Source organism: Lissotriton helveticus, chromosome 2_2 (genome assembly GCF_964261635.1).
Source record: "Lissotriton helveticus chromosome 2_2, aLisHel1.1, whole genome shotgun sequence".
In the NCBI taxonomy this organism is placed as follows: domain Eukaryota; kingdom Metazoa; phylum Chordata; class Amphibia; order Caudata; family Salamandridae; genus Lissotriton; species Lissotriton helveticus.
This window is the reverse complement of record NC_136060.1, coordinates 431933238-431960645: the sequence shown is the minus strand read 5'-3', so window position 1 is coordinate 431960645 and position 27408 is coordinate 431933238.

Genomic DNA, 27408 nt, shown 5'->3' with positions numbered 1-27408 from the left:
CACTTTATCACTATAACTCACCCACTCTCCCTCGCTTATATTTGTTTGCTCCTTTTTTTTGACCTCTTCTCTCTATTTTCCGTTCATTACCTCTATGTCCTCAGTCCCTCACTCTCCTTGTGTTATGTTCACTTGTGTTTATCTACCTTCTATCATTTCTCTTACAACAACTTCACTGCTCCTCTCTCATCGTTCTTCACCTTATTTCTTTTAGTCCAGTTCCCTTACTACCCCTCATTTCCTATCTTTCAATATTCTTCTCTTTACTTTCATCACCGAATCACTTTCTCTCAGTACCACTGTTTTAGTCCTCTTCTCCTCTCTTTCCTTTTTTTGCTCCCTTACTCATTTTCCTTTTCTCTCTCATTGTACTCCACTTCACTCAGTCCTTCTCTTAGTCTCTCTGTGTACTAACTTCCTCACTCCTTTTCCCTCAATCCTTCTATATTATCCTCTCTCCCTTCATCCCTTCACTCTATGACTCTCGTTCACTTACTCTCAGTTATCTTCCATTCCTCATTCTTCTAAATGCATCCTTAATTAGACTGCTTTCCCTCTCAGTCATTATCTTTTTACTTACTCCTGTTTCCTGATTTAGTTTTGCTACCTCATATTCTTTTAGTATCTTTCTTACCTTCAGTTAATTTCTCTCTTCTTCTCTTCCTCTCTGTCAGTGAATCTATATGCCTTACTCTTAGTAATTTGCTCTCCTTCTAGTTCTTTTTCCCTCTTTTTGTCCTTCTACATTACTTTATTTCCCTTTCTCTGTCCTCCACTCTTACTTTATTTCTTAATACACTGTTATGATTTTTAACCTCTTCATTTGTATCTTTTATTTTAAAATATATATTTTACTAATTATAACTTATTTTTTCTTCTCTCTTTCACAGATACAAAGTGTAGTAAAAAAATGTAATTAAAGTTACATTAATTATATGGTAAGTGTGACTAAAAAAATGTAGTTTGTCATCACCCTTTGCTTTAGCCTCACTATTTTTCCCTCACCTACCTCACTCCTGTTTCCTTACTCTGCTTCCCTCACTTATTCTTATTCTCCATGTTTACTCCCCTTTCCCTAACTCCCCTCCCACATTCAACTTCTTTCAGTCCCCCTGCTTTACTTCCCTTACCCTCTGTTCCCTTCCTTTGCTCCCTCACTCATTCCCTTTCCCTTAATCATTTACTTCACTCCTGTCACTCCTTCTCTCAGTCCGTCTGTCCTCACAGTTCCTCACTTCTGTTCCCTCACTCTGTCTCTCTTATCGTCGCTGTCCCTCTCCCCTCATTCGGTCAATACTCTTTCGTCATGTTCACTCCCTACAACTCACCCACACTCCCTCACTTACCTTTGTGTGCTGCTTCACTCACTCCCTTTCAGTCACTCCTTCCTTTACTATCTCTCTCTTTTCTCTCTGTCACTCCCCATGTCTTACCCTTATTCACTTTTATCCACCCTCTTTCACCCCTCTTTACTTAGAGTCACTGCTCTTTTCTAATCCTCCCTCACTGTTTTACTATCTAATACAGAGTCCCTTTGTGTTGCTCCCTCTAGCTCTCTTTCTCTTAACATCACTCTCTCTGTCCCTTTCCCTCATGCTCATTCTTTCATTCTTTTTTTTCTTTCTTTTTTGGTACGCTCCCCGGTACGCGTACCGGGGAGCGTACCGTTACGCGTACCTTGGAGAAAAAAGGATGACAGAGTTTTTTAAAATGTTTTTTTTATAAATTAGAGGTAGTTCTAAAAAAGAACTGTTTTTTTATTCTTTTTGTTGTTTTATATTTTTTTGAATTTTTTTTACTTTCTTTGGCTTTTCTGAACAGTTTTATATTTTTTTGTATTTTTTATGGGGAGAAACAAAAAACAGGGAATTGAAAATGGCTCAACTGGAGCACAGAAAAAATCAGGAAAAATTATGGTTTCCTCGGGCATTTGTGGTTATCCATAGCAACATTGATTAGTGTAATGCTTTGCTGACCATAACTAATTATTTTGTTACAATATATACAAACAATTTTGTATCCCCCAAACTTTGTTTGTATATTTGGAATCACCTCACTTGCCTCTGGACCCGATGGAGGGGGTTCTTTGGTTGTTGAGGTTCTGGATGATGATTGGGGTAGGTTTCTGCAGAGTTCCCTCACCTCTGCTGCAGAATAGTTATTAGGGTGTAAACGCTGCATATGCCGAATCATAGTATGATTCCCAAAGGAATATTTTTTTGCAGGGTTCCCCCTAGATAGCACAGCACCACAGATGAGACAAGTCACCTTCGCAGCATTGACTTTTTTTGAACCCCTTGGGATTTTGTAAAACTCCCATATAAAGTGCTCTCTTGGTTTGTATGGGGGATTGTCTTCAGGCAGGAACTGCCTTCTCTCTTCCTCCACTTCCTCCTCCTCCTCCTCTTCTTCATGACCACCAATGTGATCTTCTGGTGGTCCTTGTGGTGGTGGTGGTGGTGGGGCACATGCTCCAGCTGCTGATACTACGGTAACCATATCTGTAAACAAAAAGCAGGTCTTCCTCACTCAAAGAACAAAGTGAGAATGAGGAAAAAAGGTGGGGGCTTTCATCATTTGGAAAACAAAACTGTTCTGAACCAATGAAAAGTGTTATTTTCAAGTCACATGATCCGGCCTTTCATCATTTGGAAACCAAAAGTGATCTGAACCAATGAAAAGTGTTATTTTTATGATCACATAACCCGACGCGCTTACGCTACGTGCCCCGGTGCGTGCCCGGGGGCGCGCCCCGGGGAGCGCCCGTCTTCGCGCCCCGGGGCGCGCCCGGCAGCGCTTACGTTGCGAGATCGTATGCGCTCGGGAACTTCCGGGTGCGCTTACTCTGTGCGTCATATGACACATCACGCGGCTACGCGATACGTCACGATGTTGCTTTCGTTCGCGGCAAAAGCGCTAACGTGACGCTCACCGGTACGCGCCCCGGGGCGCGCCATAACAATGCGCTCACCGGTGAGCGCATCGGTACGCACCCCGGGAGCGCTCCGGGGCAAAAAAATAAATAAATAAATAAATAAACATAAAAAAATAGTATTAAATAATTATAAAATATAAAATTCATTATAAAAAATATTACATTACATACCTATATAGATTTGCTATTAAAAAACCTATAAAATTCACTGGAAAAACCATAGGTTTCACATCAATTATAGTTAGAAATTAGCATTTAAAAAACCTATAAAATTCACTGAAAAAACCATAGGTTTGACCCCAGTTATAGTTAGCTGAAAATTTTACTCGCAAAAAACCATTGAAATTCCCACGTTATAGTTAGTTGGACTCACTATAACTTGCGCGTGCAATGCACTGCTGATGACGTCACATATTACATCACTCATGACATGGTCAGTGACATCACTCATGACATCACTGATGACACCATCCTTGTGACAGAGTGACATACCTCCTTTCACTGTAATGTAACCCTTGAAACACATATTCAAAAATTGAAACTAAAATTTACAAAAAAATGGAGATACCCATACCAGTTACAACAATTCAATAATCCCACCATCTATATACACATCCACTCATTCACCAACAGTTCTATATAGTCACTCATACATATACTCACTCATCATATGTAGTGATACACCTGTAAATCCTGTTACACACCGACAGTCATCCAAAAGATACTCTCACACATACTCACACATGCAAATAAACTATTAAACATCCATTTACTTGCATATACAGCTATACACACACTACCACTTTACTTCTAAGGAAACTTACACATACTTACTCTCTTAAACAATCACTTATAGAAACACATACTAATTTAAACAGGAACTCTTACAATCCCTCACTCTCACATATACTCACTTATATACATCAATATTCACATTTACTACATTAAAACATATGTAGGTACTGATAAAGACACTAGTGAGACAGTCATTCACTCATTAACACACACATATACACACTCATCCACCCATACAGTCCTGCACATATGCTGTCTTCAAAACACATACAAAGAGAGAGTCAGTCATTCATGCATCTAGTTGCTAAGTAATACCCCCACAAAACCATACAAACACTCATACTGATACTAAGAAAAGCATCTAATAACCCATATACATACACATGTAGCTACTCACCAACCCATGCAGACACTTATACACAAAGTGAAACACTAATACATATATTTAAATATTTAAACAATACTCTATAATATATGTATTCACTAAGATACACTTAATAAACCAGTTAACCAATCAATAAAAAAAAAAACATCCATGTAAACACTTATTTAAACATTTATTCTTCCATCAACTTTTACATATACATATATAACACATATTTATTTTTTTAAAAGACACACATTCACTGGATGGTGTCATCAGTGATGTCATGAGTGATGTCACTGACCATGTCATGAGTGATTTAATATGTGACGTCATCAGCAGTGCATTGCACGCGCAAGTTATAGTGAGTTCAACTAACTATAACGTGGGAATTTCAATGGTTTTATGCGAGTAAAATGTTCAGCTAACTATAACTGGTGTCAAACCTATGGTTTTTTCAGTGAATATATATATATATTCACTGAAAAAACCATAGGTTTGACACCAGTTATAGTTAGCTGAACATTTTACTCATACAAAACCATTGAAATTCACAAGTTATAGTTAGTTGGACTCACTATAACTCGCGCGCCCGCAATCCATTGCTGATGATGTCACATATTACATCATTCATGACATGGTCAGTGACATCACTGATGACATCACTGATGACATCTCAAATGACATCACTGATGACATCACTGATGACATCATCCTGTGACTGTGTTTCTGTAAAGTTTAAATATGTTTTATATATTGAAGAATGAGTGGATGTGTAAGTGTCTGGATGAAGGATTTAGTAGGTGCGTGAAGATTGTATGAGTGAGTGATTAAATGTGTCTTACTGAATGCATGGGTTAGTGACTAAACTGTCTGAATGTGTGAATCAGTATGTCTGTTGTTGTGTAAGCTGCTGTATGTGTTGATTAATAGCTATATGAGTGGCTATATGGGTTATTGATTGGTTGGGCAAGTATTTGCATGTGAGTCTGAGTGTGTGTGTGGGTGGCTGTGCGGTGTGTGACTCTGTGCATAGATGTGTGACCAGTTTATTCACTAGGTGTATGGGTTCAAGAGTGCATGTGGAAACAGCTGTATGGACGGTTGACTGTGTGCATGGCTGTGTTGGTGAGTGAATGGATATCTCAGTGCTACATGTCCAAGTAAGTACATATGTAAAACACAGTGCATGTGAGAGTTGGCATATATCAATGACTATACATGAGAGCCAGTGATTGCGTGAGTGGCTGTATGGATCAATGTGTACTTGTATCAGTGATTGTAAAAGAGAGTAAGTATGTGTTAGTATATGTTTGAATAAGTAAGGTTATGTGTGTATAACTGTATAGATGAGGAAATGGGAGTGTGATTGACTCTTTGCATGACTGACTAGGTTTGTGAGTAACTCCATGGATGAGTGGCAGTGTGTGAGTGTCTGTATAGGTGTATGAGTGCATATGATAGTGTTGTATTGATGAGTGACTGTATGTATGAGTGATTGTATGGGTGAATGAGTGGATGTGTGTGTAGACCTAGGAATCAGTGAGTGTGTATGTAGTAACTGGTATTGGTGTGTCAATGGTTTCAGGAATGGTAGTCTGTATTCAACACTGGATGTATCAAAGGTTAGATTAGAGTGTGAGGAGGTGCATTATATTATCACATGGATGATGTCATCAGTGATGTCATTTGAGATGTCATCAGTAATGTCATCAGTGATGTCACTGACCATGTCATGAATGATGTAATATGTGACATCATCAGCAGTGGATTGCGGGCGCGCAAGTTATAGTGGGTCCAACTAACTATAACGTGGGAATTTCAATGGTTTTGTATGAGTAAAATGTTCAGCTAACTATAACAGGTGTGAAACCTATGGTTTTTTCAGTGAATTTCAAAAGTTTTTTAAATGCTAATTCCTACCTATAACGATTGTGAAACCTATGGTTTTTTCAGTGAATTTCTAAGGTTTTTAAAATGCTAATTCCTAACTATAACGATTGTGAAACCTATGGTTTTTTCAGTGAATATATATATATATATATATATTACCTACTGGCGGTCACCAGTAGGTAGTTATAGTTAGGATTGTTTTCCATAGGGAAATCGCAACATTCTATTGGGAATAACTTTGGTGCCGGTTGAGGAATCTGTCTGAATTTTTCAGCAACTTTGCCTCGCGGCGCTCCGCTCCTTCTCTGAAAGATTGGGTGGGATTCGTCAAGTGGGGGCCGAGATAAAAGGGGGTCCCAAAACGTGTTTTCCCCATGTTAATTTCCATAGGGCGGTCGGTCGCACTTTTAGCTCGAACGGCTGAATGGATTTTCACCAAACTTGGCAAAATTGTAGGGACTGGTAGCCCGATGTGCCTTTGCTATGTCTCAAGATATGTGCTCCAGAGAATTTTGAGTAACTTAGGTTAAAAAATGTTTATATATCTATAGCAGCGCCCCGGTACGCGCACCGGGGAGCGCTCCGGGCGCGACACGCGACTTGCGCACGGAAAGCTGATTGGCTCTCGGGTGTCTGTAAACATTTGAAACAGTCCGCAGCGGCCGCCATCTTGTGTCTCGGTAGGATCGAGACACAAGAGGTGGTAAAAAACAAAGGGGAAATGACCAAAAGGGGGCAGGGTACTCCCCCCTGACCCCCTAGGTTTGATGTGGGGGCCATAAAAGGGTCCCACGGGCAAAACATTTTTTACATTTTTTTTTCAATTTTCACGGGGGGAGCGCCGGGTACGCATACCGGGGAGCCTACCGGGGAGCGTATTATGGGGAAAAATAGTGAAAAAAATTATATAATCATACTAATAAATAATAAAATAATCATTTTGAGTGATCAGAGGTAGGGTAGCTTTGAAAAGAGCTTTTGGGTTCTGTGGCTTTTTTAGGTACCCACAAGTTTGTCCCACACACACCCACACGCACACAACCCCACACCCCCACACCCACACACTCCCCACACACACCTCACACACGTAAACCTCCACCCACACCCAAACACCCCATAGTGACACCTTACACATCCACATACACACAACCCACACACACATACTCACACACACACCTCACCCCCCTCAACACACACACACGCACACACAGATACCTCACAGACACATCTTCCACACACACCTCCCCCCCCCACACACACACGCACACCTCACAGACACACCCACACATCCCACACATACACACACATCCTACACACATACCCCCCACACCCACACACACCCAACACACACCTCACACACCCACACCCCCACCTACACCAAAACACCCCACACACCCACACACACACCTTACACATCCACATCCCCACCCACACCCACATACCCCACACACTTACACACTCCTATACAGCTCATCCCCCCTCAGACACACACACACACACACACCTCACAGACACACCCCACACATCCCCCACACACACCTCCCCGCCCCACACATGGGGAAAACTCAGTGAAACACAAAATAATAATTTAAAGTGCTTAGAGGTAGGGTAGCTCTGAATAGAGTTGTTGTGTTGTTTGGGTGTTTTAAGTACCAACACATAGGTACCAATGCTGAGTCTTAAATTTAATGTACACCGTTTCCTCTGTAGATAATTTGCATGTTGTTACAGAAGTTATTGTGGTATATGGAATCCATATCATAGTCTGTCAGGAAAGCAGAAACAACATGGAGGTAGGAGATGAAAAAGAGATGTCAAATATACATTGGAGATAATATATTGGGAGAAAGGAAGTATCTATGAGCAAAATTACTATGTAACATAAAAAAGTTGCACAGTATACTATAAGTCTGACTTTACATTATAATCAATTTGGTACTAGTTTAGGAATTAGATATAAAAATGAATAATGTCTCAAACAATTTTAGAATTCTTAAATATAAATTTATTTTTCAGATTCTTTTTCAAAATTTGATAGAACTTCTAATATTTGACTGTCAGAAATGTCCTCATTTTGAATCAGCAAATCTACTGATTCTACACATTGAAGTAGTTCATAGTCCCGTGATTCATCCATGAATTCCAAGTTATCATTGGGTACAATAATTTCTTCATTGTTGCTCTCCAGAACAATTTCAAAGGAAATGTTTTGCTCTCCTTCCATTTTCGTGCTGTAATTTGCATAAAAAATAAATATATCAGTAGGGATAGGGCACTGTTGGGTTTAAGTTCAGACAGGTAGTTTGGATTTTTTAACAGTGAATTTATCTTTGGACAGTGTATGGTATCAGACTGGAAGTAGAAATATAAAAAAGTGTATGTGATGAAGCCTAAGTAAATTCATAATTATACAAGACAAGCCTAACTCCATCCATAACTATAATAGAGAAGTCTATCTCAATCTATAACTATTACAGAGGAATAGTATATAATTATCAGAAAAAGTTTTCCAAATTAACTTAAAGTGCACAACATACTTCAGTTTTCAAAATAATAACTTACCTTTAAGAAAGCAGTTGAAGTTGTTAGTGAAAATGCTCTTGATATGTACTTCAGGAAGTAGTAGTCAAAATGGCTGTGTTTCCCTCTCTTTCTTTATATATATTCAGGTACATAACCAATCAAATGTCATGAAATAATAGTAGAAAATGAAAGTAACATTTTAATTGGTTGTCAATTCTAACACTTCAGATGTGTTTTTGTGTAGTAATTTACCTCAGGATATTTAGAGAGGTCTGCAGGCTAAATGGCTCAATGGAATTCCACCAAATTTGGGAAATTGGTAGGGACTGGTATGTAGTATGGCCTATTCTATATTTGGTGAAAGTGTCTCGAGTGGTTTTTATGTAAACTTTTATTATTTTTTTTGCAGCGCTTCCCGGTGCACGCCCCGGTACGCGTACCGGCAGCGCTACGGGAGTCCTTCATTTTGTGTTTTGGTAGATTTGAGTCAGAAAATGGCGGACAAACAACGTTGGGAATGGGCATAAGGGGGCACGGTAGGCACTCCCTGACCCTCTAGGTTTTCTGAGGGGGACTTAGGAGGCCCATACAGGCCAAAAAAAATATATATTTTTAAATTTTCGCGGGGGGTGCGCCCGGTACGCGCACCGGGAAGCGTACCGGGGAGCGTACTTTGGTGAAAAAAGTTAGAAAAAGATAATCATTTGGAGTGATCAGAGGCAGGGTAGCTCTGAAAAGAGCTTTTGGGTTCTGTGGCTGATTTAGGTACCTACAAGTAGGTACCAATGCACAGTCTTAAATTCAGGAGGAATATACTATTCCCCTCATCTGAAAAGTGCACACCATCTCCTCTGTAGATATCTTGCATGTTGTAACGCAAGTTGTTGTTGTATATTGAACCCATTCCATAGTCTCTCATGTAAGCAGAAACAGATTTATTCACATGTTTCCGTGCTTTCTCAAATTGTGGACAAAATTGGTTGGACCAGTTCAATTTCTGTCTTTGGCATATATTGGAAAATACCAAGGCAGTTTGAGGAAAAAGTGCCATCAATTGTTCAAAGGTGTCCTTTAAAAGCATTTCCAGACCTACCCCATTCAAAGTGCCTAAGTCATTTCCACCACAGTGCAGAATTATGAGGTTAGGGTGTGGCAAATGCAAACAGGTTTTCACCAATGGTATCAATTGGTGACATCTCAATCCTCTCTGGCCAATCCATTTAATGTTCACATTTGGTAAATCAAGGTTGTGAACATTTCTGGTAGCTGCATACCTTTGAGCCCAGTGGATATAGCTATGTCCAATAATCCAGACAGAATACATGGTAGAGGAGGTTCTGGTGCAGTCAGATGAAGTGTAGGAATAAAATGGCAGTTGGAACAGTAGGAGTTTGCAAAAAAAACCCTGTGGACTTTCAGTGCTCTTGAATCACAAGCAATGATTGGTAGATTGAGATAGTTGAAAACTGAAAGTTAGGGTGCATGGTTGTGTTCTGTGTAAGAAGTAATTTGAATGGTAAAATAAATCATTTAAAGAAACATTGCACCAGATAAGCTGGTGTATTGAGAGGTCAAACACCCTTGCTCATTTGATTTGCAACATTGTAGAATAAACTTTTAACCCTGGGAGCTCAGTGAGGAGGGAGTTGCTATGGTAACAGGTAGAAAGGGCTGAGGAGGGAAGGGTGTTGATTTGAAAATAGGGAGGGAAGAGTTTTGATTGGTTACCATGAGGAATACGTGTGTACAATTAGAGGTTTTCTGTGCCATTATTGGTTGCAGCCTCACCTTTTGTGCTCCCCTTGACAGTCTTCATCTCATCTGAACTCCTTCTTAGGTGTCAGAATCCTATCACATGGGGAAAGCTCCATGTGAAAGCGTTTGCCTCAGTCTTATCCCTGCTGTGAGGCAGATGCTTGTACATAGGACCTGTGCTGTGTTACCTAAATGTGATGTCAAAAACGATTTTGGGGAAAATTAATGTCTTTTACATTTTTGAGTATAATGTGGCGCAGAGGTTTAAAAAGTGATGCCTCTACCTACATGCGTCACTTTTTAAATATGGTGCAAAAAGGTACATATTTGGGCTTTCCTGGGGAGTGTAGGTGGTGAGGCTTGTGTCTAAGAGTGCACTGGACTAGGTTTCATTAAGCCTATACCCGACTGCACTCTTAGACACAGGTGTCAATTTGACTCTTTACAATGATGTTACCTGTGTTAACTCAGTGTAGGAAGCATATTGAGTTTGTTTGCATAGAGGAATTGTATTTTGTAAAATAGTGAGGTTTCAGTAATGACATGGAATACTTGTACATAGGACCTGTGCTGTGTTTCCTAAATGTGATGTCAAACACGATTTTGGGGAAAATGAATGGCTTTTACATTTTTGAGTATAATGTGGCACAGAGGTTTAAAAAGTGACGCATCTACCTACATGCGTCACTTTTTAAATATGGCGGAAAAAGGTACATGTTTGGGCTTTCCTGGGGAGCGTAGGTGGTGAGGTTTGTGTCTAAACTGCAGTGGACTAGGCTTCATGAAGCCTATCCCCGACGGCACTCTTAGACACAGGCGTCAATTTGACTCTTTACTATGATGTTACCTGTGTTAACTCAGTGTAGGAAGCATATTGAGTTTGTTTGCATAGAGGAATTGTATTTTGTAAAATAGTGAGGTTTCAGTAATGACATGGAATGCTTGTACATAGGACCTGTGCTGTGTTTCCTAAATGTGATGTCAAAAACGATTTTGGGGAAAATGAATGGCTTTTACATTTTTGAGTATAATGTGGCGCAGAGGTTTAAAAAGTGACGCATATACCTACATGGGTCATTTTTTAAATATGGCGCAAAAAGGTACATGTTTTATGCCGTTGATGCGTCACAAAAAGTGACGCATCAGCAGTGCAAAACTGACGCAGGGCCTCATAAATGAGTTTCTTTTTTTTTTGCACACTACTCCAGTTTAGTCCTGTCCACTGCACTCTTGGACACAAGCCTCACCTTTTGTGCTCCCCTGGACAGTCTTCATCTCATCTGCACTCCTTACTAGGTGTCAGAATCCTATCACATGGGGAAAGCTCCATGTGAACGTGTTTGCCTCAGTCTTATCCCTGCTGTGAGGCAGATGCTTGTACATAGGACCTGTGCTGTGTTTCCTAAATGTGATGTAAAAAACGATTTTGGGGAAAATGAATGGCTTTTACATTTTTGACTATAATGTGGCATAGAGGTTGTAAAAGTGATGCATCTACCTACATGCGTCACTTTTTAAATATGGCGCAAAAAGGTACATGTTTGGGCTTTCCTGGGGAGCGTTGGTGGTGAGGCTTGTGTCTAACAGTGCAGTGGACTAGGCTTCATGAAGCCTATACCTGACTGCACTCGTAGACACAGGTGTCAATTTGACTCTTTACAATGATGTTACCTGTGTTAACTCAGTGTAGGAAGCATATTGAGTTTGTTTGCATAGAGGAATTGTATTTTGTAAAATAGTGAGGTTTCAGTAATGACATGGAATGCTTGTACATAGGACCTGTGCTGTGTTTCCTAAATGTGATGTCAAACACGATTTTGGGGAAAATGAATGGCTTTTACATTTTTGAGTATAATGTGGCGCAGAAGTTTAAAAAGTGACGCATCTACCTACATGCGTCATTTTTTAAATATGGCGCAAAAAGGTACATGTTTTATGCCGCCGATGCGTCACAAAAAGCGACGCATCAGCAGTGCAAAACTGACGATAGGCCTCATAAATGAGTTTCTCTTTTTTTTGCACACTACTCCAGTTTAGTCCTGTCCACTGCACTCTTGGACACAAGCCTCACATTTTGTGCTCCCCTGGACAGTCTTCATCTCATTTGCACTTCTTCTTAGGTGTCAGAATCCTATCACATGGGGAAAGCTCCATGTGAAAGCGTTTGCCTCAGTCTTATCCCTGCTGTGAGGCAGATGCTTGTACATAGGACCTGTGCTGTGTTTCCTAAATGTGATGTCAAAAACGATTTTGGGGAAAATTAATGGCTTTTACATTTTTGAGTATAATGTGGCGCAGAGGTTTAAAAAGTGATGCATCTACCTACATGCGTCACTTTTTAAATATGATGCAAAAGGTACATATTTGGGCTTTCCTGGGAAGTGTAGGTGGTGAGGCATGTGTCTAAGAGTGCAGTGGACTAGGTTTCATGAAGCCTAAACCCGACTGCACTCTTAGACACAGGTGTCAATTTGACTCTTTACAATGATGTTACCTGTGTTAACTCAGTGTAGGAAGCATATTGAGTTTGTTTGCATAGAGGAATTGTATTTTGTAAAATAGTGAGGTTTCAGTAATGACATGGAATGCTTGTACATAGGACCTGTGCTGTGTTTCCTAAATGTGATGTCAAACACGATTTTGGGGAAAATGAATGGCTTTTACATTTTTGAGTATAATGTGGCGCAGAGGTTTAAAAAGTGACGCATCTACCTACATGCGTCACTTTTTAAATATGGCGCAAAAAGGTACATGTTTGGGCTTTCCTGGGGAGCGTTGGTGGTGAGGCTTGTGTCTAAGAGTGCAGTGGACTAGGCTTCATGAAGCCTATACCTGACTGCACTCGTAGACACAGGCGTCAATTTGACTCTTTACAATGATGTTACCTGTTTTAACTCAGTGTAGGAAGCATATTGAGTTTGTTTGCATAGAGGAATTGTATTTTGTAAAATAGTGAGGTTTCAGTAATGACATGGAATGCTTGTACATAGGACCTGTGCTGTGTTTCCTAAATGTGATGTCAAACACGATTTTGGGGAAAATGAATGGCTTTTACATTTTTGAGTATAATGTGGCGCAGAGGTTTAAAAAGTAACGCATGTACCTACATGCGTCATTTTTTAAATATGGCGCAAAAAGGTACATGTTTTATGCCGCCGATGCGTCACAAAAAGTGACGCATCAGCAGTGCAAAACTGACGCAGGGCCTCATAAATGAGTTTCTTTTTTTTTTGCACACTACTCCAGTTTAGTCCTGTCCACTGCACTCTTGGACACAAGCCTCACTTTTTGAGCTCCCCTGGACAGTCTTTATCTCATCTGCACTCCTGCTTAGGTGTCAGAATCCTATCACATGTGGAAAGTTGCATGTGAAACTGTTTGCCTCAGTCTTATCTCTGCTGTGAGGCAGGTGCAAAATTTTGATGTAGCAGTGTCCTAAAAGTGACGCAGTGAAATCTCATAGATTTCACTGCGTCATTATTACGAGGCTTTTTGCGGAGAGATGACCCCTATGTGTACATTACACTTGACAGAGGTATAATGTGGTGCAGAGGTTTAAAAAATGACGCATCTACCTACATGCGTCACTTTTTAAATATGGTGCAACAAGGCACATGTTTTATGCCGCCAATGCGTCACAAAAAGTGACGCATCAGTAGCGCAAAACTGACACAGGACTGTAGTGGGAGAGAGGCCTTTCCCGGGAAGCATAGGTGGTGAAGCCCGTGTATAAGAGTGCAGTGGACTAGACTTTATGAAGTCTATCCCGTACTGGACTCCTAGACAAAGGTCTCATCTTCTTTGTACCTGTGGACAGAGCTGTCTTCCACTATACTCTTCAATACAGGCCTCACCTTTTGTGCATCCATGGAGAATCCTCACCTGATCTGTAACCGTGAATAGATTGTTTGCTTTTTGTCATTGCTTTGTTGTTTGGTAATAGTGGTCTATAATGTGCTATTTTTTTTTAACACAGATTGAAATAAAGATTTGAAGAGTAATCAAAGATGCCCTCAAGGGAAAGGAGAAGAAAACAACATAACCGGCAAAAAACAAAAACAGCAACGGAATAACAGCACTCTTCCACAACAAATACTTCAAAAAACAGGAACAAAGCTCCTGGTAAGAAAACGAAGTCTTTCTTACGTAACATATGTACATGCCCAAAAAATGATGGACAGCATGTAGAAAAAGAGAATGAGAGAGTAAATTTGAAAAGGAAGGAGAGAACCTCAAAGAATTCTACAACTGGAGCAGGAGAGAATAAAATGTATAGGAATAGAAGGCAGAATCAGTTTAGAGACATTCGTAAACGAATGTTTTGCAATAGGGTGGTTTTAAATTTGTTAAAAAACATTAGGAAAGGTAAACAGAGAACTGCTTTTTATAAGAAAAAGAAAAGTGTAGAGAAGATTGTTGATCAGGCTTTTGAAGTTAAGAAAAAATTATTTATTTTAATAATCAATAGAATTAGGACACTTAACAAGACAATTGATGTTTTCAAATCAAACAGTAGATGGAAAAGAGTAATTAATTGGACTAATTTTTGTAAAGTTTTTTCTGGAGAATGGATGCACAGTTCAAGTTGTGAGCCCTTTTTTAATGAGGAGAGTTACTTCCAGGAGAATGATTTAGTGCATGCAGTTGACACCAGTGGTCGAGCGTATGAAGTGAAAGACGGTTGTCCGATTGAAAAAGAGAAACTTGTGCCTAGAGAACCAGAAGATGTGTTAACTGATGAAGTTTTAGGGAGACGTACTAAGGGTCCAGTGTACACTTGGAAGTGTAGTCGCATTTGTAGTGTGCGACAGGAATCAATTGATTTGTTTTGTAATTTCTTACGTACATATAGTATGAAAAGTCTAAAGCAGAAAGTGAAGTTGTTGCAAGACTTAGATCCTTGCAGAGTGAGAGAAAACACAGGTTTGCAAGGCCATTCACTGGCTTGTCTTTCTAGAAAAGTCTGTCAGAGTGTTTTTCATCATTTTAGGATGTTAGCAGTGCATCATACCAAAATGAGGAAATTAGTGAGAATGTTGTATTATGCAAAAAGTCCAGCACTTAAGCTTAAGCAATTAAACAGTGCTCTTTTGCATGGAACTGAATTAGATGTGAAGAAGATTTGTGAAGAAAATGAGATTTGTTATTTTGGTGAAAAAGAGGATAGTGTAGAAATTGACACAGCAATTCAAGGTAATGTGTAAGACAATGTACAGATTTCAAGTACAGAAAAGTTTGAGCAGGAAATTACCAGGTTTAAGGTGAAATCAAGTCAAAGGCCGAATTATACTTGTGTGTGTTGTCGACGAAGTCATTATAAGCTTCAAACTAGATTAGTTGATTTATACGTAAAAAGTGAAAAGATGAATAATTATGAGTGGAAGGATTTTGCAACTTATTTGTGGGTGGAGAATTGTTTTGATTTGAGTTCTGATCAGCGTATTTGTAAATACTGTTATGATAAATTAAATCAAAACAGAATGCCTGCTAGAGCTGTTCATAATAATCTGGAGATGGTAGACATTCCCCGTGAATTGATGGATTTAAATACATATGAGTCTATTTTGATTCAATGTGTCCACTCTTTTCAGGCAATTGTTCGGATGGAGCCTAAGATAGGGAAATTGCCTCCTACAGATTTGCAGAGAGGATTAAAGGGAAGAGTTGTTTATTTGCCTCTTGATTTAAAAAAAAATATTGATACAATTGGTATAGAAAAAGTAGAAGAGGAACCTTTAGTTATTCTAGTTAATGGGGTTCCGACAAAGAGTAAGAAAATCTGGCAGGAATTAGTGGATGGTAGGAAAGTCAAAAAGGCAACGTTGTATTTAGTCAAAAACAATGAGTATTATAAAGATGTATGTGTTGCAGCAGAGGAAACTGCTGCAGATGAAGAAAGTGATTGTTCTGGCGGCCAAATTGAAAAAGTTGATGTGTCTAGAAGTGAAGAAATATATGAACATTATACTGTTCATCCTTTGCATCCCAAAGAAGTAATGGGGAATGCAATTGAATTGTTTCAAATGAAAGCAGCAAAAGGAAGTCCCATTAGTGTATGGGAAGAAAGTTTGGAAGCTCGTTGTTTTCCTCAACTATTTCCAACAGGTCAAGCTGGACGATATGACGATCGTCCACTTCAAATTCCTGCATCTGAATATCGAACTGTAAGATTATATGCTGAAGATCCAAGGTTTCGTCAATGCATTCCCTATTTGTTTCATCTACTGTATGAAAGTGACTTGTCTGGGCTTTCTTATGCAGTAAACCATATACTGAAAAGTGGAGCACATCTGCAAAATGTTTCGGCGAGGGACTTTATGGAGAAAGTGAATCTGCAAGATAATATTTTGGAATCTCATGGCATGTCAGCGTGGTACAAATGAGTATTGGTACCATCGTCATGGGGAATTGAAATGTATGCTAAGAAACTTAGGAACTCCTACATGGTTCCTCACTCTTAGCTGTGCCGAGTACGCATGGGACGACTAACTTCAATTTCTACGAGAGGCAAATGCAAATATACAAAATATAGAATTCAAAACTGCTGGAGAACTGTGTTCTTTGGATCCAGTGAATGTATGCAGATATTTTAATCATAGATCTCAAGCTATGATGTCTTTTATTACCAACAAAAAAAATCCTCCACTTGGAGAGGTTTTGGATTTCTTTTGGAGAAAGGAGTATCAAGCGAGAGGTGCTCCTCACATACATATGTTGTTGTGGATTAAAGATGCACCCAAATTTGGAACAGATTCGGATGAGACAGTGATGAGCTTCATTGAAGAGTATTCTACATGTGCTGTTCCGAAAAATACCGAAGAAAACAGTTTAAGGCAACAAGTTTTACGCTTTCAATCCCATCGTTGTGGAAAGTACTGTCGCCGAAAATTCAGAAACAAGGACAAGTTCTACACAAAATGTCGTTTCAGCTTTCCACGACCAGTGATTTCTAAAGGAAGAGTAAATAATTTGATGTCTTCTCTACGACATACTGTGACGAGGAAGTCACCAAAAAATACATACAATTTAAAAAGAAATAAATGTTCAATTTATTTCCAGCATGACAAACAGTGCATGGAACCAACCCAACGCGTTTCAGCGATTGCTCGCGTGACCAAGGCGAGCAATCGCTGAAACGCGTTGGGTTGGTTCCATGCACTGTTTGTCATGCTGGAAATAAATTGAACATTTATGAACTACTACTGGATGGTTTAAGGGAGTGGTGATTATCGCTGGATTTGAGTGCATTTACGCTTCTTTGGGAGCGTTTGGTGAAGTGGAATATATATATATATACATATAGACCAAGGCCTCTATGCAGGCCGAAACCTTATGCTGGCGAAGGTGCTATTAAATTAACAAACTCACTTGAATTTTGGGTCTTCAGGTTCTTTGCTGTGTTGGTGTTCCGGTGATTGCGGACCTGGCCGATAGTTTGGAACTTTGGACATATATATCTATATATATATAGATATATATATATATATATATATATATATATATATATATATATATATATATATCTATATATATATAGATATATATATATATATATATAGTCAAAGCAAGAGAGAGTTCCTTCCAGGATCCAGCCTGTTGTCAGGTGGTGCGCTAAGCCGGAAGAACCACAGCCGGACAGCTGAATCCCAATGAAAAAGTCCAATCAAGCGCACACTCGGAATGAGAGTTTGCAAGTGCAAGATTTACTCACTTGCAACGCGTTTCGGCAGCAGAAACTGCCTTGATCACACAACGAGTAGATACTGAAGAGTGCATTACATAGTGATGGAGCAAGGTGGCAAAACAAAATTTTGTGTACCCCTTGTAAAGTCAATGTTCCATAACGTTAACATTTACTAATGGTGTGTTATGGTGAAATAATCAACAATAGTATAAGATGCACACAATTGCACAAGTGGGAATACTAATTTTGCCTGCATGAAGCAATATAATTAAATAATTTGTATTGTTATTGTGATGTGAACTAATGCACAGCTTAAATATAAATAAACGCAGCATGAATGTGCTTATTGTACACGTTGTTGTGCCAGAAAGTTGTCGGATATGTAAGTATGAAACGCATTTATGTGGCTTACTTGCTAGGTAATCACTAATGGGGAAACATTAGTACGGTGGGAGGTAAACAGAAGGGCTTTAGTTCCATATTTAACATGAATTTGTGTTTGTTTCTATGATAGTTCCAAAAGTGGCCTCTGAGGCCAAGTGAAAACATGGCTGTTCTGGTAAACTGCGAGCAAGTGCTGGACTGCGCATGCGTGCCCAAAGCCTGCAAGTGAGATTCAACTGCCTGTGCTCGGATGGGAAGTTCAAGGCTACTGTGCCCTGGAAGTCAGGATGATTGCCAAAACATGAACATTCGAGTGTTCTGAACGTGAGAAAGAACAGTAAAGTTGCCAGTTGAGGATGTGACTAGGCCAAAGACTGTCCTGAACAATACTCTTTTATTAAATTGCTGATTCACCGTGAATATGATGCTGTAATGAGAAATGCTCATCTACCCCAAATTTGTCCAATCAGAACCTGAGTTGGTGTTGTTAGATACTTGTTTAGATAGATTAAGTTAGGATTTTGCTTAGAAGCATCGCGCCTTTCAATTTCATCTCAAAGTGCTGTCGGATTGCAGATCGAATCCTGGATGTAAGACTCTTTGAATTATTTCTTGTTTTCTTTGCAGGACTGAAGGATAATGTGTTGTATCCCAAGGCATATTCGTATGCCTTGGGATACAACACCGGGGGTGGGTTCTGGGTCCCTGGCTGGCAGTATGGAGAAGTTACAGGCTATGAACCAAGAGGCACTGAGCAATACCTTGTGAAAACAGTTCACGTCCCGGATATCATTTTAATTGACTGACCGTTCACAAAGAGAAGGAACATACGGAAACAAAGAGTTGCTTAGCTCTTAACTTTTGTAGTGTAGTTCCTATAGTCCCAATAGGCTCTGCGCATTGGAATAATATCTTCAGTAGTTTAGACGTAGGACTGAGGTTATCTAGGTCTCTACTGACTATATTAGACTTAAGTTTTTTGTGCCAGCTAGCTCAGAGTTCACTAGAAACTTTCTCGAATAGGCGGGGAGGAGTTTAACCTCCCTGGATAGACAAGAAGGGATTTAGTTTCTGACAACCATAAAACATGACAACTTTGCTCTCCCTGAATAAGAGTATATCTCTAGAGTCGTGTGAAAACAAAAGACAGCTATTTCACTCAGTCAAAGGTGCGTACTTAGTTTCACCAGATTGCAGAGAAAAAGAGAGACGGGCGTTTTCAATAAAAGGTGTTATTTATTGAGCAGTCTCTTTCCTCATACAAGAGAAATGAATTGCTACAATTGCAATACTTATAGTTAAGTAAAGTGCATACAGTAAAAGCAGGATTATGAAATAATACTGTAAAAGCATAGATATGGTTTCTTAGCCATATGATACTTTAAAATGGATAAAATATATACATACATATATACATTGACTAATCGTACTCAACTGGTGCTTCTAACTACGCCTACCCCGGTGTACCTGACCTAGGCCTAATACGTGGGAGGGAGTAAGTAAGTAGCAGTTTAAGTTAAGTTTGTTTTGCCAAGAATCTGACTCAAGAATTCTCTGTAAGGGTTTAGTCAGTGCAGTACCTGGGTATTAGAAGGCAGGAGGGCTGGTATCTCTCTCTCAGGACTCGGTATCCCAGTCACCCGCAAGGGTAAGCTGGAAACGCCGGAGGCTGGATTTCTCGGCAGGAGAAAAGACAGCGTCTTTCTCAGCGTGTCAAAAGGGAGGGGCAGCGTCCGTGGGCTCTCCCATCAGCTGGGCTCTTCGGAAGTAGATAGCTGCTCTGCTCCAGGATTACCACCGTGTGTTTGCTTAAGGCAACGTTGGTATATTTATACCTGAAAGGTGCCGGGTTTGACGTAAGGCTGGACATAAGACGTCAATAAAGATGTCACTAAGAACTGGTCGTTCTTACAGTGCTTTACAGGAGTTCTCGGACGAAATCAAAACAACGGCAGCGGGGATTTCCCAGGTTGCTGGAGGCTTGGATTTGTTTAAGAACTCGGTGTGCTTTCTAGGGGGCTGGAGGAGTAGGCTTGCTTAATGTGACAGCATGCGCTATGACCGAATCATGAAAAGGGTTTCTATGCCATTGCAGGGATATTATTGATTTATAACCGGACAAGGGCAAAGAATAGGATATCGATTCAGGTACCTAGATAAAACACACTACACCCACTCCACGAATTCATGTCCATAATTACTAAACTAAGCAATAGTAAACATTTCTAACGGTGCATGTGTATACCGATCCACCCCAAAATACAATTTATGCATCTGAAATGACATATGCGAAATACACGAAAAATGAGTATAGGTACTGTATGCTTCCAAGCAGTGGAATCATTCATTAAAAAGGAGGCATGTATATATCAACATGAATGATTTGCGAAAATTACACATGAAATGGCTCTTAATACAGAAAAGAAAAGTGCGAGACCATTCCATCACATGTAAATACAGTAATCGTAAATATGCTAGAGGCTGAGGTAATATATTGTCTCTAGAGTTCCTACAAATAGAAGCTCTGTTCTCTAAGAATAGTTCTACTTTAAGCAGAGGATGAGTGCCAAAAAAAAAGTAAATATTTTGGAATCGGGTTAAAAAAAATAATTTCGTTTTTCAAGGGAAGAAGTCAAACTGTTCCAAATATTTTCAGTAGCTTTTGTTTTTCAAAGCTGAAGGCCAAATTCAGAGTTCAGGGAACGCTGAGTGCACGTTTTCTTAAAAGTTTATTCTTTTGGTTCAGGGGAGAACATCATATCAGACAGACTTTCAAAAAAGCAGTCTACCGCTTCAGGTGAAAGTTCAACCAAGTTGGAAAATGCCGCAACTGTGCAGTCGTGAGAATGATTGCTATCATCGATGACAGGATTAGCAGTGCTCACAGAAGGTCGTACCTGGTTGATGCTGCTCTCATCTTGCACTTCACTACCCTTTATTCGCAGTGGTGAAGTCTCAACGAATGCCGTCATCAGGATGGGTAACCGCTGGGGACAACACGATGCATGAGCCTTTACTGGACTTAGCAAAGTATCTGTATCCAATGGTACTTCTGATTGTAGTGTGAGACAGACGTCTAACACGCATTCCTCTCCGCACAGCATACATCTTAACACAGGTAAGATACAGTTCTGCCAGATGGGTCTGAATGAAAGAAACCAGGTCATATTCAGATCTCTTAGCCGGGCTAATCCAAGGACTTTAGTTATGCGGTCCCGATAGCGTATAGCTAGGATCGTTTCTTCCATTGTTGCTGGAGTCTTGTCTGTGACGTGGCTTGCCATAACGAAGCAGGAGTATTAAAAACAAAATGCCTGCTACGAGTCCCAACAGGAGTGGAAGGCCGCCAAAGATTGAATGGACAAAATTAGGAAAGATGCCCAGGACTGCTTTGAAAGGTGTCAACAGTCCCGAAAAAATTGTCTTAAATACACTCGCGATACCACTCGTATCAGAAATGTTTAAGATTTCGTTTAGCATTTCTGCGAAGTGTAAGGGGCAATTTGTTGATCAAAGGTCATGTATCTCTGCCGTTGTCCTTGCAACTTGGAGATCATACATTTCTTTTGATGACGTCAAGGGCACTGGTGTCTGTAGAAGAATAGACTTCATTCTGCTTAAAGTATCAATTCGAAAAGAAGAGATTTTCAAACTGGGCCAAATATTTCCCTCCCTGTCTGGAGTGTTGTTCGGATACAATACTTGCAAACAGCAAGTGACCATGGACGAAACGCTTACCAGATAAGCTTTTCCTGGCACCAAGCCACAACATCTGTGGTCCATTATTAGAATGTAGCTCCCGTTCGAAAGCCGCCTACAGAATGGCTCTATTCGAGTTACAGGTGTGCCAAGCTGGTGACATGAAAGGTTATTTGAAGTCCCCTCACAGGCCTCATGTAGATTTATACCCTGACACAGAAGTATACCACTTAGTGATTTTTCACAATTATTACCACTAAGAAATACATTCTGTCCTTTTTCACTATTACACATGTGTGTGTAAGGTAATTCCCATGATGACTTAATGTATCCTTTACCCAACCTTTCATACTGGCCTGCCTGTATATACTTTTGGCAGTATCGAAATTGGAAAGTTGTTATCGGAATAGTTATTATCCTGTGTATTATCCATTCAATGACAGGTCGTTCTGACATTGTCAATGGTAATCTCTCAAGTTTTTCAATGCTCAGAATTGTATATTCTGCTCCTTTTTGTGCCAAGCTGATTTGTATATCAGTATGGTTAAAGATAGAGAACAGTGACGTTGTGTTGATTAAACGCCAAGGCACGTAGCCCGAACTCAGATTTTGTAACGTCCAGCCAAGCTGGACAATAGAACGCAATTGCGACTGACCATGTTGTAACATTAGTAAGTCTTGTTCTATTATATCGATTGCAGATGATACAATACTGTCCAGTGAATATATTCTGGAAGAGAGAGTCATTAACCCATTGTCCACAACAGAAAGTGATTTTTCCAAATTAATACGGTCAATTCCCCGTATTTTCTCTGCTGTTTCAATTTGAGTTTCTTTCCAAGCTTCGTTATAAGCTACATATATAGAGGCCGCTATGAAACGTTTTTGACGCTGTTTGCGTGGTCCCATAATGAAATCACGCAAGTCAGCACCTTCTTTAAGTAAAGTTAAGTGTTGCTTAATTTCTGCCAGTGTGGATGTATGTAGCCATTCAAGGCAGAGTTTACCTACACTGTATGTTGTTACTATCCCTGGATGTTGTCGCTGGGAGTATCTAGGGTCTGGCCTGGTCAATTTGAACCCCTGTATTTTGTTCAGGAATCTATCTTGACAGTTATTTGTGTCTGTGGGCCAGATCAACCATTTTTTCCAATCAGGATGCGTTCTGTTTTGGTTAAAAATATGGGATACGTCTATCTCAACATCTGTAGTGCTATTACTTTCAGGTGTTGGCTTTGGAATAGACGGTTTGTTTAAGTCTTTAATTTTGGCTAGGCCAAGACAGGTTGTTTGTTGAATTGTGTCATTCAAAAATATAATTTGTTCTGGGATCATGCAGGCTCTGAACAATGATTCTATACCTTGCACTTGCCAATCTTTAGTACCCAAGATTGTTTTTGTCTCAATATTATTGTTCCAAAAATCAAAACCAAATGTATTCATTTTTTCAAAAAATGTTTCTGAATAGATTAACTTTGTATTTGTCAGCATGGTTTTCATTCCTGTCTTATTCAACAGTTTGAAATAAAACGTTTCTGCTTCACTTGTGGTAAACCCTGAGAAGTATGGAAATTTCTCATAAAATGTTTTCGAACTACCCTTCGGTGGAGTTGCACAATGTTCCCATTGATTATAATTTAAAACATTTCTAGGTTGAGCAGATTTATGCAAATAATGGTTACCATAGTGGTTGTAGCAGTACATTTGATCATAATTCGATGAACCTTGTAAATAATCATGTTCTGTAAATTTTGCTGACATAACTAAGTCTGACATCATATCATTAATACTTTCAAAATCCCAATCATCAGAGAATGTACTCGGTTTTACAAAGTCACTTAACGAAACCTTAAATTGATGAGGATACTTCAAGAGCTCGACCGGGCCATATATATCGTAATCTGTTTTGTCCCATGCTACCCCACCGGATATCAGATTGGCTGTGAAGTTTACTGAAGAAAGTTCTCTTTTCTCGATGTGTGAAGACTTGTGTGGCTTTAGGACCAGGTTGATATTCTGGCTTGCTTTGTCCATTGTAACATATTTTCCCTCAAAGAAGTGTCCCAACCATAGCACCATGATGAGCCAAAGCAGGAGGAAAAGTACACCTAGCACCACCCAAAATTCAATCCGTGGGGAAATCAGATAGGTTTCTTGTAGTTGATGAATGAGTTCTTTAGTCTTGTCTTTAAAAGTTTTTATTGCTGTTGGCTGTTCCTCAGGTTCGCTTAGATCCTCAGAGAAGTCATCAAAATCAATGAAGTAGCCTGATGCAGTTCTGTCAATTGTTGGAATGGCTTCTGGATTTTTCTTTGTTTTATTTGCATAGTCTGTGGCTACATCGTTGTAGACTGGTGTTTCTTGATGAATTGTTGTGATTTGGGTTTCAAGAGGCATAAGTTCCATGGCTGTGTTGCATAGTCCTTGTTGATTCACTGTAGGTTTTTCAAATGTGATTAGTCTCTCAGTTGGAACCTCTTGATTTGTAGCAAACTTTGGTGTTCTGCTATTTCTTGGGAGTCCACTTGGCCTACTACTTATTATTGGCCACATGATTGTGGTTTAACCAGGTCGATGGATACAACTCGGTTCTCCTTTTTACCAGCAAGGGGCGGTAGTACAACTGATCTTGTTCCGTTGACAGCTAAGATAGGTACTGCTTTTCTGTAAGAAGGCCCAAATTCCTTCTTCACTGCGATTTTCTCTCTGACCAGATCCCCAATCTTTGGAATCCAGACAGGCCTTGCTGGGACAGGTGGTTTCTCTTCAGTGGCTGTTGGCTGTTGTTTCAACTTTATGTTGCTCAGGTCTTTTCTTGTTTCATTTAAGTCCTGTAAAATAGCCAAACAATCTTTGACATCAAAGCATTTACTTTCCACCACTGAAGTTTGACTATCGAGGTCCTGGATATGCATTCTAGTGCCGAACAATAGTTCGTACGGACTGAAACCTTTTAGAGAAGTTCTTGGCAGATTGTTAAGACTACGTTGGACACTTATTAAATGTTTGACCCACCCAACCCCCGAACCTAATACCTTTGCCGTTATAGATTGCTTTATGTCTTGGTTTTTTCTTTCCACCATCCCATTTCCCTCAGGAAGAAAGTGATAAGATTCCCGCAATGCAATGCCCATGCTGGTCATGTCCTCCTCATAAGCTCGAGAGCTAAAAGCAGGACCCTGGTCAGAATGTAGCATGCCAATTGCGTCTATGCCGCTATTGACTCGCAAATCTTTTTATAACAGTTCAGACGTCAGCCGAGAGCTGGGGTCTACATTTTAAGTGAAACTAGTCTCTTTATGTTAATTTGACGCTTTAATCCTACGGGTTTTTGCATATAGATAGCTTTATCCTTACTAAGCGAAGGGCCATGGCAATACACCGGCCGGTTCGCCACTGCGATCTCTGTTGCAGTCTGGACAGATTATTGCGAATTTGTGATGTTGCAGGCTCATTCCTGGCCACCAGTATATTGATTGTAATTCTTTCAGAGATTCCTTAATCTTAAGGTGTCTTAGACCCTCACCCATATGTGCGTCTGCTATTAACAATACTCTCCTGTTCGTGTTTGGAATTACCCTATCCCCCACTCCAGGAATTTGAGCAAAAGGAACGGAGTTTGCATCGATTACGTATGTACAATTGAGTGGATAGTTGATGGGTAGCGCTGCACAGTCGCCTTTTGATGACGTTTTTACCGCCAGCATCGTTTCCCCGTCTACGTATTTTTCTGAACGCTTTTTTGTAGCTACGGAAGCCGACTTAGTTGCTTCCGCTGTGGCTGTCTTAGCCAATGAATTCCCTAAAACGTGAACGCCATCATGTTCATGACTCAGTGTATGTATCACGTGAGTCTTTGGTAGTTCTTTTTGTAAAAGAACTACTTGTTCCCAAAGCGATTTTTGCTTTATTGTGGCACCTGTGTCATCTTTGTAACCGTTTTCAACCCATTTCTGCAAGTCCTTGTTGTATGATTTGACGCAGTAATATGAATCGCACACTATTAGTGTCGGAATTTGCGATCGGCATTATCTAGCACCTTTTTTAATGCTATTACTTCAGTTTGTTGTTCTGAATTGTTCTCCACAGAGTGTGATATTGTTACCAGAGGTCTTAATTTACCTCCGCGCCACACGTGGAGAAGTGTGGCTCACTGGTTAGAGGAGGCAGACCTGGAAGCAGAGGTCAGCCCGGGACCAGGGTTCAATTCCCGGCTCGGCGGGGTCTTGAGTCCTAAAATGTCCATGGACTCGACAATTCTCGCTCCGGTGCCTACTCGATTCACGGGTTCACACTCTGCGACTCTGGGCAAAAGCTTGCTTAATCTCCACAACGGCCCCTCGCGGCGGGATGCCTGGCTTTCACCTTGTGAATACCCTGCCGGGGTTATCTCACAGGGGAATACCAGGACGGGTTCCCTAAGCAAGTGCTTAGAAACCGCTCGGTGATTTGCGCTATATAAATTCCTGTACATTTACATTTACATTTATATTTACATTTACATTTACGTATTTAACGATCTCGCATGTGGCGTTATAGGCTTGTTTTCCCCAAACCGAGGGTTGTGCATATCCGTCTGTGTATATTACACAGGCGTACTGTTGTATCATTTCCGGGTCAAAATAGTATTTCACATTGTCTGTAGCAAGAGAATTTTCCCATTGTATCCATTTTGGATTTAATGCCACAGTAGGTAAATTACATGGGCTTGTTAATGCCTCAAAGGCAGATTCTGCTGTTCTAACAGTAATTCGTCTGCCTTCGGCCTGGTCTCTTTCTTTTGCTACCGCTGTTTGAACCGCATGTACAATGTTTTCTTTAATACTGAATGTTTTTTCAGCTTCTGTGTACAAATGTGATTTGTAAGCTATTGGTACCGTTTCTCCCTCATTAGAGGTTAGGTATGTGAATCCGCATCTTCCTGGGATGACCCGGATCACAAGGTTGCGTGTGTTATCGTGAGTTTGCAATTTTGTTTTAGCTAACATGTCTGTTTGCAATGATCTCAAAATTTCTGTGTGTTTTTGAGTCCAATTGATTGTTTTAAAATCTGGTTTTATTAGTTCGTAGAGAGGTTTAACCCTCTCTGCATAATTTAGATTGTAAGTTCTTCCGAAATTCAGGAAACCTAGAATTGATTGTACGTTTTTCAGCGTTGTTGGTGCTTGGTTTACAGCACATTTCTCTAAGAAATTGTCTGCCAGGCTTTTGCCTTCACTTGATAATTCATATCCTAAAAACAGGACAGTTAGATGGGCAATTCGTGACTTTTTAAAGTTGAATTTGTAACCCTCTGCTGCGAACCCAAGTATTATGGTGTTCACTCTTTTCAAGTGAGTATCCAAGTCATCATCTGTTAGATAGATGTCATCGACA